General features: G+C 40.4%; 1 protein-coding gene and 1 long non-coding RNA gene across 13 annotated transcripts in view; one reads left to right on the top strand and one right to left on the bottom strand.

Annotated features, from left to right (window-relative positions):
* The window catches only part of LOC141417510 (uncharacterized), a 71,785-nt gene extending 63,263 nt beyond the window's left edge, over positions 1-8,522 (bottom strand). Inside the window, exon 1 of the long non-coding RNA XR_012442141.1 lies at positions 8,324-8,522. This is a non-coding gene — a long non-coding RNA (uncharacterized lncRNA). The remainder of the gene's footprint in view (positions 1-8,323) is intronic.
* The window catches only part of Kiaa1217 (KIAA1217 ortholog), a 444,456-nt gene that overhangs the window by 41,511 nt on the left and 386,913 nt on the right, over positions 1-16,032 (top strand). For 2 of the 12 annotated variants that reach the window (XM_074056510.1, XM_074056511.1), the window contains exon 1: positions 12,436-13,488. The exons of the other annotated variants lie outside the window; for them this stretch is intronic. The gene's annotated coding sequence lies outside the window, so the exon portion shown is untranslated. Of the gene's footprint in view, positions 1-12,435; positions 13,489-16,032 lie in introns of those variants that run through there. 12 annotated transcript variants of the gene reach the window in all.

Below are 16,032 nucleotides of genomic sequence, written 5' to 3'. Positions count from 1 at the left end.
TCCAGGACACCCACTTTTATGGAGCTATGTTAATACTGGTCAACACTGAAACCAAAGATTTGAATATGACTTTTTAAGTGCTTGCAAGTTTCACCGATTCATGTTTTGTTTGCACGTTATTGTCAAAGTAATAAGAGATGATTGTTAAGTTGAAGTGAAGGCTGTGGTCTTCGGAGTAGCCTGAAGAAATTTACTGACTCAAATACACTAATGCAAATATTAAATTGAATCATCACTAGGTCATTTTCCTATCAACAGTTAAGTCTAGTGTTTTCACTTGGAGATCAGTCATATCGTGCTTTCATTGTATTTTGGTTTTGCTTTTCCTTTTGTGCTTTAAAATTTTTCAATAGTGGCTTATTTATCATAGATGTTAGGTTCTTGGTGTAAAATGTGACATATCCAGGAAGTAGAGAATCTGAAGTGATAATTAAGGAGTATGGGATTTTTTAAGAAGTAATGAAAACAGACTGAGGGCGATGATTGTACAAGTTTGTGAATGTGCTAAAAAGCACCGAATTATATACTTTAAAAGGACTAAATTTATGGCATGTGAATTTCATTACAATAATAAAATTATCATAGATACAACTGTCTTTGTTTGCAAGTGACATGATTGACAAAGTAGAAAATCTGAAAGAACTGACAAAAAAATTTCCAGAACTCAGAAAAGCAATTATTACAAGGTTGCAGGATACAAGGCATTAATATACATCTATCAGTTGCTTTCCTAAATACCAGCAATAAATAATTGAGATTTGAAATCAAAAACACAATTTGCTTTACATTAGTACCAAAGAATTGTAATATTGAGATATAAATCTAACAAAATATGTATAAAATCCACGAGGAAAGCTATAAACTCTTATGAAAGATCAAAGCAAAACTCAATAAAATGAGATATTCCATGTTCATGAACAGGAAAGCTCAGTATGGGTGAAATGTCCATTCTTCCTAGCACAAGCTACAATCCCAATCAAATCCCAAGAAGTTTTTGTGTGAGATCAACACACTGATTTTAAAGCTCATGTGGATAGGCAAAAGACCCAAAATACTAAACCAATATTAAGAAACAAAATTGGAAAACTGACACTACCCAACTTCAAGACTTACTATAAAACTGTAGTAATCAAGACAATGTGTACCACTGAAAGAATAAACAAATAGATCAGCAGAAAAAATAGATCCCCTCTCCTCCAAAATAGACACAAATATAGTCAATTGATTTTTGATAAAGGAGCAAAAGCATCACAATGGAGGAGCTGGTATTTTCAAAACCTGGTGCTGTGGAACAAGGAGTGTAGCACAGTGGTCAAGCATTGCCTGGCTTGGTGAGAACATATTACCGAGTGCAGTCAGTCAGTCTGAAAAGGTTATGTTTTGCACCATTCCAAATACATTTATGACATTCTTGGAAAGACAAAACAAGGGAGATAGTAGTAATTTAAAAAATTTAAAAATCAGTGCTTGCCAAAGGCAGGAAAGGACAGATGAGGTGAAACATAGAAGACTTTCAGGGCAGTGAGGCTAGTCTATGTGACACTGTAATGGTGGGTACATATAATCACACATTTGTCAAACTTCCAGAATGGAAAACACCAAGAGAGACCTCTAATATAAACTAGGGACTTTAGATGACAATGTGTAGATGTAAGCTCTTTGGTTGTAACAAATATTCCATTGTGATGCAGATGTTAGTGGGAAAGTCTTGGGGGGAGGGACAGCAGGATGTATCCATGAACTCTACTTTTTGCTCAGTTTTGCCATGGACATAAAACTGCTCTAAAAAACAAAGTCTGTTTTTAAGGGTTTCTTTTGTATATCCAGAAGAAAAATAGTAAAGTTTGTTTAAAAAAAAAATTGGTAAAGCAACATTTTGTTATGTTGACTTATATTTCTTTTTGCCCCCTACAGAATCTTACCTGGAATGATCAGGGGGTTCCCCTCAGACACACTCCTATCTAGTTACATTTTTGTACTTGGAATTTTGTGGAGACACCAAAGAAATTGGTGTCATCCACTACAGGATGATAATTAATGCGTATTTTATTTTATAGTTATATAAACATAGATAGACATGGCCAACTAATTAGAATGCACCTATGACATTCCAGGTTTGAGTCCACATTGAAATTTTAGGCACTCATAGAGTCAAAAAAGGTAGGAAGCAAGGAAAAGTTCCCATAAGAGTCTCAGAAAAACAGGCACAGTTAACACACAGATAGTACAAAGCAGACATCACAAATATAAAACCATAGGGGCCAGCCAGACGGAATGGGTTTAGGAGGAAGAAGGGCAGGTGAAGCCAGAGAGAGACACTCAGGTACCACAGGCAGCAGCTTTCAAATGCTCCTCTCTCAGCCCATCCCATGAAGACAGAACCCTAAGAACAGTGAGCTCGTCCAGAAATTAAATATACTTCTTGTTCCTTCTGCCCAAGACAATAATATGTCTGTTTTTGTCTAGAACCAAGCATCTTTTTATTTCAGGCCCCCTGATCTCCATCTCCTGGGGAGCTGCAGGGCTGCCTGTCTTCCTCTGAGCAGAGTGGCTCCTCTGTAGGGCTGCTTTGTCTCTGGGAAGAGTAGCTGGATACATTTCTCCACAGATCCTTACTGAATACCTACTATGACCCAGGCACTTTTCTAGGATGTAAAGGTGAATAACAAGAGAAAGGACTAGGTCTTGCCTTCATGGGGCTTTCAGCTTAGGAAAAAAGCCATTACAGCCATCCAGCACGAGGCATGAGTACACGTATAAGCTCCACTTGGGCTCTGTGCAGGGAGGGAGAGCTTGGTCCAGGTAGGAAAAGCCTTCCCCACAAAGGTGATTTCTGAGGCCCAGAGGAAATGTAGGAGAAGAAGAGGCGAAGGTGATGGCTGAGGCCTAGAGGAAGAGTAAGGAGTTGGAAACCAGTTGTAGGCACATGGGACATCTTGATAGGATGGAATTTTGTGCAATAGTTTTAACAACACCTTGTCACCCATCAGATGGTGGCAATTTATGTGGCATGTTGTGTACAGTCACTTCCAGTACAAAAGGTGGTAAAGACAGTTGTTTACCCTTGCATTTTGTCTCTTTGGTAAGAGAAATCTGATTCTTGGCTGGGCACAGAAGCATCTAGAGAAAGGACTGCATTTCCAGCCTCCCTTGTTACTCGGTGTGAGTGTGTCACTATAAACTAACTAACGAAATGGAAGAGGTCAGTTGTACAGGTCTTCAGAAAAGCATCCTTCTTTCTGTCTGGAATGCAGATTTAATGGATGAGACTTCAATAGTCATTTTGGGCCATCAGGCAACTTACAACAAGACACTAGTTTTCAGTTACTAGATTATAAAGATAACAGGGACTTGGTCTCTGGTCATGTACATCTCCCATTCAACCCTAACTACCTGTGAGCTGATTTCTTTTACGTGACAGAAGAAAATCCTGTGTGTTTTTGTTTCAAAGATGGAAACTGGAATCTCAGTTACCTATTGCTGAATGAAATGCCAGAAAATAGGGATGACATAATATGGTCCAGCTGGATCTACTTTTCTGTTATCGAGTATTCTATGCCAGATGAACAGGAGACTACACCTCAATCTACTTCTCACTGCCTAAATATGGAGGATGGGAGCACAAGGCCTTGCCCAGTCTCCACCAGACATTTCGTCACCAGGCTTGGAATACTATCTCACCACATCAAAGTTCCTAATAGTTGTCAATGTCATATTTGAACCTTTGCCTTTTAAGAGGCCCCTGTATTCATTCGCACAAAAGATGAAGACTGTTGCTTGGTTGTAAACAGGAAGATTATTCCTGCAAGGTGTTGCTACACTGTCATCTACACGTCACTTTCAGTTAATTATGGAACTGTAAAATAAGGAGAAAACAAAGAAAAATTAACAGCTTGAACACATTACTCTGACATAGGAGGTGATGGAAAGGGGCTGCCCAATCAAAGACAGGTCTTGGGGTTCATCTGGAAGAGGGTCCACAAGCACCCATTAGCCATCCCATGTCCGTGCAGGGAAGAGAGAATAAACAGGAAGGTTCCAGAAGCCTGCATGTGTCAGATTTGACCTCTCATCCTAAGGCAGGCTATTTTGTTTATCTTCTAGTTGTGAGCAATTGTGCAACCATAGTTGTTTATAACAGAAAGAAATCACAGATCTTCAGAAAACAACTAACCTCGATTGACACAGAGACAGAGATGCTACTACAATTGCCTCACACTGAAAAATATTTCAGAGGCAAAAACATATAAGGACGTCTGATGTTCATGTTATTAACTAGAATTCAATAATGGCGTTCTTAAGATTAAAAAGAGAAGGCTTAATAATAAATAAGGGTGGAATGAAAAGAAAAACTATATATACTATATATTTAGTCTTAAAAGATGTGAGCAAAATACATCCAAAAAGTCTAGCTTAAGTCCCTTGTAAAACAGATTAGCAAATATTAAGGGGGAAAAAAAGGTATCTTTAAACCAACTAACGGTTTGAAAAATGAGGAAAACCACAGATGTAAAATATCTGAACTTTTCAGAAATCATTATTGCCTCGTCTCTGAGTTGTCCTTGATAAGTTGATTCAAACTTTCCAAGATCTAGACATGACCCCCTGGTTAGAAAGTCAATAGGAACCTCGATGACATCTAATGACCAATGAACAATGTGGGAGACGAGAGAGAGAAAGCCAGTGCACTCCAACTGGCTGAAGCTTGAATTTCACTCCACTTTTCACTGATGATCCAAGAAATGGGATCAATATCATGAGGAATGTTAGAAATAAGATCCCCAAAGACCACCATGGTCACAATTAAAGACACAGAAACAGAGAATTGTCTCGGCAAGGCAAAATTTAGTTCTGCAGAAGGATGCACAGGCACACAGGCAAAGCACGCACAAAGGGACAGGCAGTCTGTCCTTCCTTATAGTTCTGACATGATTGACCCTGCCTCTTGACTTGGATTGGTCCAGGTCAAAAGTTCACAATCTTCTCAATTGGCTGAAATTCTATACTAACTCGAGGAAGGGGTTAAGATACACAGCATGACAGACAATTTTCCCCAGCAAAGGGGGTTAGCAAGAATCTAGAAGGACCTGAAACTATAGATAATGCCGATAATTAAAATGACAACACACACTTTGATAGAAAAGACTGCTTTCTCAAAGGAAATGAACCCAAAAATGCTATGATAGATGCTTTACTCAGTTAATATCACAGATGGAAAGGTACTCTTTTGTCCGTCTTCCATCTGTCTTTTCTCAGTTGTGATAACTATCTCTTCCCACATAGTTAATTTTATTAACTTTTCGGTTAGATCGTGGCCTCCTTTCTCATTAATATATTTGAGTTTGCCAGATGAATTACTGAGCAATATTTACATTGAGCCACTGGTTTACGACCTTTGTATGACTCCCACCATCTGTCAGTGATCCTCTAAGTGGGTTGACTGCGCTGGAGAAAACCAAGAGAAAGGCAAATGTATGAAACATGGAGGGTGAGGCAGAAGGTAAGTTAATGAGGATCTGAAACCAACAGAAAACCAGATGGACAATCAAGAGAAAATGAAAAAAATGTCAAAAAAGAGAATTAAGAAATGCTTAAATGTGAAGGGAAGAATCATGCAAGGTAATCCATGAATAAGTTTTGAAAGAACCGGGAAAAAAGATATATGTTTAGGGCTCTAAAGGATCCAGGAAGAAGGGGTTGCCTGTCAGAGTGATCCATGACAGTAATACGGGGTTTGTTTTGAGACCAATGTTGAATTGTTGCAGTTCAAAATGTTGCTGGAAAGTCCTCGTTGGTCTTTAAGATTTTCTTCCATTCCCAATTTTTTACAAACCCATTGAGTGCTAAATAGTTCTGCTGACAACCATAGATGAAAACTGGTCTTTGGGGCAGTCTTACTTGTGTTTATGTAAGAGAATTGTGGACCCTAATTCACCTTTTTAATGTTGGTACTGGCTTTTTGTCAGTTAATCTTGATCTTCCTGTGAAAAGCAACTGTTGGTGCGATGTGTACAGATTTCCCGTGTCCCTGCAAGGGAATCATTAAGTCCTCTCTTCTGTGGTTTCATTCAGTGCTCTTGGGAGCCAAAAGATAGGAAAACTATAAAGATCCATTTTCAAAAGAGTTTGTTTACACTATTATGATTGCTATGATTGAACAATAAAAACATACAAATTCAAGATATTTGGCATTCCTTTAACAATATAATGAAATTTTGCAATTACAAGGCTAGAGAAGAAATATATATGCAAATGAAGGCATATTTATGCAACATCCTGACCAATAACTTTTTCCCTGTGATCCTGTGACTCTTGATTGTCTCTGTGGCCTAAAGTAAACTCTCATTGAGGAGGGTTATGAGAAGCAGTTCTTTCGTAGATGTCAAATTTTGCCAAATGGCCAAATGACATAGGTTTTCAGTGATCATTGTACCAGTGATGTTTCTCCATTCTAAACATGGATTTTTTAAGTTATATATACAGAAACAAATGCTGAGGTGAGAACAGTGCACATTTTAGTTTCAATGCACATATTTGAAATGAGGTGATTTGATAGCTAACCAAAATCTATTTTCAAATTATTTTTTTCAGACATGACATATTTTAGTAATATTTTCTTTATGCTTTGTTATAACTTAAATATTCAGATTTCATCTTCAATAGGCATTGTATTAATATTTTCAGTGAAACATTAATGTTTGCCAAGAATGATTGCGTTTTGTGGCTTGTTTATACAAGTAGTTATTTTTGACATTAACTGTTTGGAACAAAATACAATTCTTACATGTTATGGGAACATAAACTTTATTACTTCCTCCATTATTATGCAGAAGCCAAATGTTAGCAAAAGAATAGTGCCCTGTATTAATCTTCCAAAGATTGGCTGTGAGTAACCCAACTGATTGTGTACAGTTTAATTATTGGAATAAAAACAGAATAAATAGCTTTAATCCTGCCTAATAAATGTAATTCTTTCATAGCAAGATATGTACAGTGAAAAACGATAGCAGAATTCTGATGGAATGGCTTTTTGTCTAGTTGAATAATGTAATCTTCTCTTCTATGCTCATAAAAAAGATACCCCCATCCTAAGGCTATATTTTGTAGTGTCATTTTAGGTATTCATTTTTTGGAGAAAAATACTTGCTTCTTCAGCTTTAAGGAATTAGAGCTCATTGAACTAGAAAAAAAGTATCTAAAATAGCTTAAATGATTCTTTGATTTGTGAAACATAAGAGGTCCTCACAGTGGATATGTGAAGTCATATTAGTTTCAATGACTTTGCCTGACCTTTCTCTCCTCTGCCTGAACACTTGTCCTCTGCTTATGGTACTACAGAAATTCCGTAGCAGAACAAAAGCATGGGGGTGTGTCGATGGAAAACATTTTTTTCTGTAAGAAGGTTTGCGTTTTTAGACGTTTACCTTGAGTTAATTAAGGGAACTTTCCTATAACTTTAGGATTTTCTAAAACTAAAGGATTGTAAGAAAACAAAAGGTCACACATATGTAGCAGTGTCATGAAAGTCAGGGAATGTCTGAAGGTAAACAAACTACAGCTAACCTCACTAAGTCTTCCTAACCCATAGCTGAATGGCTGAGTTGGCCAGGTACAGACAGTCCTGACCACGTGTTTGACTTCTGTCTGAAACAGGTGACTTTATTTTGTTCTATAGGCTCAAATTTATACCCTAGCATAGTGGCCTCAATAATGTCTCCTCAAAATTTATGTCCACCCAGAACTACTTCAGAATATGACCTTATTTGGAAATTGTTTTTTTTTCTGTCAGTACTAGGGTTAGAATTAGAGCTCAGAGCCTGGCACTTGCCAATCAGGCACTCTACTACTTGAGCCATGCCCCAGTCCTTTGTGCTTTAGTTTATTTTTCAGATAGAGTCTCACTTTTGATCATGGTTTCAGCCCACCATCCTTCTACCTCTGCTTCCTGCACAGCTGGGATTATAGGCACACACCACTATGCCTATCCCTGGAAATTGTTTTTTTATAGATGTAATTAAGTGAATATGATATCACCCTAAAAAGAGCCCCAACTCCAATGACTTTTTTTTTTTTTGGTGGGACTGGGGTTTAAATTCAGGGCTTCATGCTTGCACAGCAAGCACTCTGCTGCTTGAGCCACACTTTCATTCCCAGTGACTTATCTTTATAAGAAGTGAAGAGGGCAGAGACATGGGAGAAAGCCACATGAAGACAGAGGCAGAGAGTGGAGTGAGAATGCCAAGGCTTTCTGGTAATCAGCATAAGCTAGGAGACAGACCGTAGAACCAATTCCAAGTCCCAGAAGGAACCAACCCTGCCATACCTTGATTTTGGACTTTCAGCTTCCAGAACGGTGAAAGAGTAAATTCCGATTATGTATTAGGTCAGCCAGTTTGTGATAGCTTATTGTGGCAGCCAGCAGTAACCAATACATCTGGATAGACAGGTTATTCACCTTCTACCTGACTCACAGGTATCCAAGTAAGACTGTAGACAAGCTGCTGCCTCTCGGTCCACCAATGAGAAGTCAACAGTAAGGAAATAAAATGCACCTTCATAACTCAAAGGTGTAACTAACATGCCCAAGTTCATCCCTACTAAGCAGTAGCTCAGGCTTTTCACCTAATGGACAGGGAATCTCAAAAGTGCCACTAAATTCTACCACCTCAGTAGACAAAGTATGATGACAAAGCAATTGAAAAGCTCTTCAGAGAAGCCAGCTTGTTCTGCAAGAGTGACCTTGATTCAGGATGAGTACTGTTGAAGATAACAACATCCTGTCTATTTTTTGTTTTGCTTTGGCATTTTTGCTGGTTTTTCTGAGATAGGGTCTCATTCTGTAGCTCAGGCCTTGATCCTTCTGCCTAAGTACTCCTGAGTGCTGGGATTATAGACATGTACCACCATACTCAGCTAATTCAGTCTATTATCAATAGGAAAGGAATCTTGCTCACAAAATTGGTAGAATGGCTGGGAAATCAGAATCCAGGCTGGAGTTCCATGAATAACTCTTAAAACACTATGTCCGAGCAGAGCTGGCCCACAGGGGGACTATGCTCCTAGTGACAAACAGGAAGAAGGAGATCAGGAAGTCCCTGTCCAAGTTATTGACTCTTGTGTCTGGCTGCCTGAGGCAACATCCAGGGATCTGGAAGCAGCTGTCTTGCCTGCTGGCAGTTGGGAACACATGGCCTCACTCCCTCCCAGGAGTGGAGGAAGTTGATACCAGAACTATTGGCAGCACCAGCTGCATAACTTGTGTGGCCCAGTGCAAAATGAAAATGCAGAGCCTTTTTTCAACATTATGGAGAGTCAAGACAACTTCTACAGAGATTTAAGCCAAGTGTGGGGCCCTTCTGAGCAAGGGACCTGTGTGACTCTTCCATCACAACCTACAACACTAGCCCTGGCTGTTGGCTACGGAGTCATGGTAGCCTGCTAATCTGCACCCTCAAATGGATGTATCTTGTACAGTCTGTCAAGAGTCCCTACTTAAGCCAGCACCAAATTCAAGTCCTTGAGAGTCTGGCTGCAAAGGAGTCTGGGAATGGCTTTTGGCTGGTCAACTGGATTCACCCAAGTAACCAAACTCCAGAAGCAAAGATAACTTTTGGCAAAGCAACATGTTCTCTTCTCCCAGAAACCTGACCTGTACAACCACTGCTAATCTATCCACTGTCTCTAACACACAGTCACAGAGTGACATGCATTCCTGCTCTGTAGCAACCATGGGTTTGGTGCTCTGGCTATGGGAGTGATCATGGAAGACAGGGTTCCTGCTCTCTGGATTTCCCTCATGTGGATGAAAATATAAAATTGACACTAAGTGAGGAACTGAGTTTTTATTTATTTATTTAATTTTTTTGGTGGTACTGGGGTTTGAACTCAGGACCTGGCACTTGCTAAGCAATTGCTTTTTCTACTTAAGCCACATGGCCCCAGCATGAACCATTAAATGAGATCATTTCAGTTTACCATTACAAGGGACAGAGCTGTCATCTCAAAATACATCTCAAAACAATTCTGTGCCCTCAAATGCCATTTTAGCCCCTGACAGCACTTATTCCTAAGCCTATCTCCTCTCTGGGTGTATAGTCCAACAGAAGTGGGCTTACCTACCAGGCACGAAGGCCTGGATTGATCCCCAGCACAATAAACGAAATAAATAAATTAAATTAAATAATTCAATCTCTTTACTCCCTCTCTCATCTCCTCCCACTTGGTTCTCAATCAGACTAGAGAAATTCTTTTAAAAACAGACATCAGCTCACACACATCTTCCTGCTTAGATCCTGGCATAGTTTTGCCTTGCTTGCCTTTGGAAAATATCCAACCCTCCTCATCATTCCTGACAAGACCACACACCATCTGGTCTGTGGCTATCACATCCTCCCCCAGTTGCCCACTAAGCCACACCAGGGTCCTGTCTGTTTTCTGGGACATGTCAAGTTCCTTCCTGCCTCTGCCTTTGAACCTGAGCTCTTCTAGCTCATTGCACAACTTGCTTCTTTTCAGCTTCCAGCACTCAGCTAAAATGACACTTTTCAGGAAAGTTCTCTCTGACCACCCTAACTGGATGGAATCCACCAGGGCCCAGTTCCTTTGCATCTTATCACTTTGCTTGTTTCTCTCCAAGGACTTATCTCATTCTGAAATTATCTTGCCTTATGTTTGCTTCTTTTTCCTGTCCACAAGGCAGTAGTCTTGCCTATCTTCTCTATCCTTGACGCCAGGCCCAGCACCATATGTGGCATAGAATGGCACAAGAACCATGTACCCTTGAACTGACCTACTAACAGACTGGGATATGAAAAGAGAGCTACATTCATGAGGCCTAGAAAGTCAGGTTGGCATTCATCAGTGAGGCTAAAAAAACTCAAGCAGTATTTGGAATGGCTATGGAGTTGGGGAAATTTAAAACCGAGAATTCCAGGCAATAGACAATCATCAAATCCCACAGGCCAGCTCTTCCGGAAAAAGTGCAGGCTGGCTTTTGGGTGAAAAGGCCAGGCCAGAACAGAGTGGTAGTACAGATGACCTCACTCTTGTTTACGGCTTGTTCTGAGGCTGCTTTCTTCCTGTTCACAGAATGTGCGTCCTCATAACCAGATCACTTATTTGCTAAGAACAAGACCCGTGTCTTTCTCCAATAGCTCCAGTGCCCTCAGTAGCTTTCTCTGAGCTGTCCAGAAATTCTAAGCACTGGCAAAAGCACTGTTCTTTGGGTTTGTCTTTTCAGCCCGACTCCCATTAGCTAGACTGACCAGTTATCCAGATTCCTTGGGCCCAAGGACATGGTATGATACAGGGCCTTTGGTTTTAAAACTGGGGCAGTCCAGGGGTCAGTTAGGGTGATTTAGTCACCCTTCCACAGGCTGGAAAGTCTTAGTTCTACCAGATTGCCCCAGTCCATTTCACATTCATGTCCTGTCCTCATCGTTCTTTGCCCACTGATGGCTTCGTTATGCTTTTCCATCCTCACACTCAGCCCTGTCACTCTGGCTGCTGTCCTTGGCAATAGCTGGATTCTTTCTCTGTTGTCCTACAACACCACCACATGGTATAATCTATCTTGTCCCCTGGGTGCTTGGACTTCCCCACCCCAATTCCCAAGAAGCCCTCCTGCCACAATTACGTAAACCTTTACTTAAGAGTAGTAGGTGGACAATCCCACCATCAGCATTGTCCTTACACAGTTATAGGATACACTCTTAAATACACAGCTCGGAACAAAAGGTCAAAGGATTCAGTGGTTGTCTTGTGACCCTCTGACATATAAATGAGAATTCTGCAAGCTTTTTCTATAAAGAGCCACAGAGAAAAAATTCTGAGCTTTGTGGACTTACATTCTCTGTCATCACTAGTCAAATCTGCTGCTGTGGCATAAAAAAGCAGCTATAGACAATATGGCAACAAAGAGGTGTGAATGTGTTCTAATAAAACTTTATTTATAAACATAGACAGTGGGCCTAATATAGCCATGAATCGTAGTTTGTGAACTCTTCTTCCAGGTAAACTTGAAAATGTATTAAGCCTACGAAAGTTTTCTTTGTATTCACCACCTAGATAAGCCACAGCTCTACATACAACTTACAAAACTTCTTCATTATACCCATTTTTTTGCCTTTTTAACCACTTGTTTTGTTTGTCAGCTGTGCTTTTAGAAACAAAAAATAAGTTATCATACCAAGACATTGACATGGAAGGAAAGATTGTGTGGTTTGCATTTCTGGAGGGATGTCTGACACAAGTTTGTAATAAGAAAGACGAATATAGAGTTGAGTGATGTGTTAGGATAATTGAAATGAATGCATGATTTGACTGATGGTTACTAAGGAGATTGTTAGATTGATGGGGAGACCCTCTTCTGGTAGGCAGTAGTATACTCACTTTTGGTGATGGGAAGGAAGTAACCCCAAATCGTGCTTTTAAAGATAAAGTTTTCAAACTCAGGGGTACCAACCTGCGAGCAGGGCATGTGTGGAGTCCTCCTTCCTGTTAACAATAATCCTAGGTCAACCAGCGTGTTCACATTTTAAAACGGGCTGTCCTCAGAATGTACTTTCATAAGGAGAAAGGATCGAAGGAGAAAATAAAACTGGTAACACTTACAAATAATTTTAAATATTAATGCAGTGCAATGCTTACAGCATGTGTGTACCTGGAAGTTGCTCCTATCAGGTAAGAAATCCCAGAGATGAGCTAGAGACAAGGGGGAAAGGAATGGGAATGGAAGACCACTGGAGCAAAATGTCCTTGTGTGCATTTATCTGGTCCTGGAGGTGAGGTGAGATTGAAACAGGGATGATGACAGGACACTAAAATGTCATTGGCCTGCTTCCTCCAAGTCACCGCTGCTGGTGGAGTTAGCACAGAAAGGCAGAGAGAGCTCGTTAGCATGAGGCAACAGCGCATATGGGCTCATTACTAAGTGGAAATTGCTGAGCCCAGAAAACGGAGCGCCTTAACAAGTCAACTCCACACCCCCTCGCTTTTCAGCCTTGGTAGGGAGTCCTCGGCAGGAAATCCTCCATCTGTTTTCCTTCACTATAAGGAACTTCAGAGAGTGAGTTCATTTCTCTTCAAACATCTCACGTTGGTGTAAAACAGCCCTGGACTGAATGGTGAGAGATGTCACCAGGAATGCAAGAAGACAACTTCAAATGGAGATAAATAACAGGACAGTCTCAATTCTGAATTAGATTCTAGTTTTAGATAAGGTTATTTTTTTTTCTTTCTTGATTACAGTTTGATTTTGTTTTCTTTTCTTTTTTTTTTTCATAAGGCAGTCTTCTGTTTTTTATGACTTCCTAACAGAAGTTGGATATTTAGAGAAATAAATAGAAAAGGAAGATTTCTCAAAGATTTGTTTCATGAATTAATGGAGGATTCCCTGAGATCCAAAGGATTATAGCTAGATAAGGCTTTTCAAACAAACAAAACAGGCCTAATTTGAAATTCAGGATTACTTAAAAAATATCACTGCAAGTAAGTACTTTGTTTTTCTCTTTTCTTCCTTTTTAATCCCCTAATAAGCATCTTTTTTTTGCATAATGTAATCTCAATGAAGTTATCTGTTGGACTACAATGAGTAAAACGATTTGTCAACCCATAAATTAATTGCAAGATGAGATACTGAGTTTTCTGCTCTTAACACTGTTTAGCAGGTAGCAGGTAATATTTATAGTCATGTTTATGTTTTTATGTCGAGAATTACTTAATTTCATTAGCATTTCAAGTGACTATCTTTTGCCTCATTTCCTCCAGTGATACAAACTATATTTTAAATTGGAAAACAAGCAAGTAAAATAGTCTCCGGAAAATAACATTTTTGCCTTAGCAAGCAAATCAAATTCTGTCAACTTTTCTGGGGTAGTTAGGTAGATTTTGTGAAGAAACTGTAAATCTAGAGAGTAAAATTACCTCATGCTGTGAATTTAGCGAACCCCCTTTAAAAATGCAGTGGGAGGGGGGCAAATATGCCATAGCGGAGGGGCACTGAAACATGACAGCGTAACCTTCTCGCCGTTACACTAGTAAGTTGAACCACAGCTGTGCGTGTGTTGGGCCCCCTCAGAATGCCAGGAATCTAGAGTGATGACATTGACCCAGCTGGATGTGCTTAAATGCTGCACAGATAATGGGGAAGAATCTTGAAGTCGCCAAAATGGCTGGTTCCTCTCCAGGCTCCTGTTTTCTCCCTCCCAACCCTCAGCCCTCTGTAACCGAGAGTGCTTTAGGAGAGAGCTTGTTTCCTTCCCCAGCAGCCATTTAGGAATGAGATGACTCTGGGTGGTATCTGTGTGCTTCCTCCACATCTGTGTTCCCCATTTGGTCACCAACCCCTCACCTGTCCCACGGCTTTCTATAGACCAGCAGGTGCAAAAGGACATATCCAAAGAAGGACGGTGGAGAAACCCACTTCTGTGGAAGAAGGGCGCTGCATCTTCCCTCCAGCTTCCTCTAGCCTTTAAATGTTATCTGCCTCACCCTCTGAGAAAGTGTTCCTATCCATCCCCTGTCCTCAACGCCAAGTGCTCTCAGAACCAGCCTAGTTACCGTTTTGCGTTCAGTTAGACCATTATCTGCCAGGCCATCTGTTATTTTCACTTTGGAGAGTATTATTTCACATCTATAAGCGTCCTTTAAATTTTCCCCTACGTGAGGGGAGTAGCTAGATATAGTCCAAGGGCAAAGACCTGTTGTGAACAACAGGAATCTGTGCTCCACTTTCGCAAGCATTACTGCCAGTGGTGTAATCTTGGCTGGTCACAAACCCACCCCAGAGGAGTGGGGACAGTCATCTGGGGATTGTGAAAAATGAAACAAAATGAGAGTGTGGTCTCTGTCATCCAGGGCAGTCAGTGCTTTTAGAGGAATTACCTGCATTCTGGTTCAGTTGCGCCTAAGAATTCGAGCTTCTTTCTATGGCGCAGTGCTGCCCAGAAACCACCACTTACAGATGCTGGCTTGGCATTAACTATGGCAGTCTTGGAGCTCCACCCTTACAAAGAAGAGGCATGAAGACCATAAGCTTTGGGATAGAGGTGTAGCTTAGCGGTAGAACACTTGCCTAGCGTGCACAAAGCCCTGGGTTGGATTCCTAGTACCATGAAATTTTTTAAAAGAATGTAGGTCTTCCTACTGTCATGTTCCTCCTTCCCCAGTTAAGAAAATGCTCAGTAGATTAGCCTTCTTTAAGTAGTCCCTTCTCCACCTGCTAAATGAGAATGAGCCTAATGACTTCTGTTATGCTCAATGGAAATTATATCACTGACTTTCAAAAGACAGCAGGCCATCTCTGCAACCTTGGGTAGCTTTCCTTTGTAAGGAAAATTGTTTGCACTGAGAGCTCCTTTATGAACTTATGCTCTGGACAAACCAGAAAGTACCATGTCCTGTGCACCAGAGGTGATGACAATAGCAATGGTGACATTTAAGAAAGACTGCCTGCCACTGCTTGTCAGGTGTGCTACTAAATATTCTATGACACTTATGACATTTCATCTTCCCAGCCTTACTTACAAGGCAGGTAACATAGGTGACCCCTTTATATCCTTCGCAATATCCTAGAATGTTCTCATCAACTTCTCTCCTGTGTTCTTTTTGCATTTGTTGTCACTACTAAGGCGGTGGATCGCCTAGCTCCTTTCCACAGCGTTTTAATTCACAGGTAGCATTTCTGTCAGAAGATTGGTAGCCAAGACTAGGTAGCAGGCTGGAATGCGGTGGCATGGGAGGAGGCTGAGCCTTCAGGGAGTTAATGTTGCACATATTAGAACTGAGTTTCAGTTCTCTGTTCTGCAGTAACTTCTATGAAAGTGTGACTTCATCCCACACCATGTGTTTCTTTGCTTTAGTTTCTGCAGGGTTGTGGGGATAATTAATGCCTGTTGGCTAAAAACACCCTAATTCTTGGAAGAAAACAGTACATTAGTGAGCAAGTGTGTCTAAGTTGTTTGTGTTGGGCCAGGTTTTCATTATGAGCAAATAAGACGAGGATAGAATAAAGGCTTTCAAATTACTTTCAAA

Source organism: Castor canadensis, chromosome 15 (assembly GCF_047511655.1).
Source record: "Castor canadensis chromosome 15, mCasCan1.hap1v2, whole genome shotgun sequence".
Classification (NCBI taxonomy): Eukaryota; Metazoa; Chordata; class Mammalia; order Rodentia; family Castoridae; genus Castor; species Castor canadensis.
The sequence above is the reverse complement of the archived record's forward strand: the minus strand, read 5'-3'. Positions and strand labels throughout refer to the sequence as shown.